We start from the raw sequence: 1,180 nt of genomic DNA, 5'->3' as shown, positions 1-1,180 counted from the left end.
TTTTACACTCCCACCAACAGTGAATAAGGGTTCCAGTTTCTCCACAACCTCACCAGCATTTGTTGCTTGCACATTTCTCTGTTAAGGTACTGTTCAGTTGTGGGGTTTGTTTTTTTTTTATGATCTTCAGGACAATCTTACTTCCATGTGATATCAGTGATATTGTTTGATAATTTCCACACTCTGTTGGATCACCTTTCTTTGGAATGGGAGTAAATACAGATCTCTTCCAGTTAGTAGGCCAGATTGTTTTCCTCCTGATTATCTTGGTACATCTTGATGAGCACATCCAGGGCAGCATCTATTTGTGGATATATATCAAGGATGACAGAAGAAAAATCAGTGCCTTTTTGTTGTTGTATTGGGGAAGAATATCATACGTACCATGAACTGCAAAGAGAACAAACAAGTCCATCTTGGAGAAGGTAAAACCAAGTTTCTCCTTGGAGGCTAGGATTTTGAAACTCCATCTCACATACTTTGGGCACGTGGCCAAGAGTGACTGGTCCTTGGAGAAGGACATCATGCTTGAAGTGTGAACAGATAGCACAGGAAAGGAAGACTCCAAATGAGATAGATTGACACAGTAACTGGGGTGATGGGTAATGTTAGGGTCAGTGAGACTGGCTCAGTATCGAACAGGCTTTAGAGGTGCTGTACATAGGGCCACTATGAGATGCAGGCCAGTCGATGGCACATAACAACAACAGTATAGTAGTAATCCCCATTTAAAAAAATTATTTTGAGAAGGGAAAAAAGAACCCACCACACATTCATTGCATAGGTAATATCCTTTGGTGAAACAGCTTGTGCTTCCTACTGGCCTATTAGTAGCTGAAATGTTCTTCTGCCTGAATTCAAAAGCTGGCTAATAGATGTCTTGGATCCACAGAAATAGATATCATGCTATATGAGTTTGCAAGGCTGCAGAGCTTTGAAATTTGGTATTCTCAGGAACATGTGCTTGTTAAATGAAAGAGATATTCAAGGGACCTAGCCTTCAGACAACTTGAAATACAAAACTGTATATTTCCTAACATTGTTTACTCCATCAAGTTTCCAATCATGCTCTTTCAATCTATGTCTGTAGTTCTCTGTGCCCATTAGATAGAGTAATAATATTGTTGTTGTTATGTTCTCTCTGTGTAATGTCCTCTTTGTTTATAATGTTCTCTCTATG

Source organism: Elephantulus edwardii, unplaced genomic scaffold (assembly GCF_000299155.1).
Source record: "Elephantulus edwardii isolate Elephantulus edwardi_28Jun2011 unplaced genomic scaffold, EleEdw1.0 scaffold00139, whole genome shotgun sequence".
In the NCBI taxonomy this organism is placed as follows: domain Eukaryota; kingdom Metazoa; phylum Chordata; class Mammalia; order Macroscelidea; family Macroscelididae; genus Elephantulus; species Elephantulus edwardii.
The sequence above is the reverse complement of the archived record's forward strand: the minus strand, read 5'-3'. Positions refer to the sequence as shown.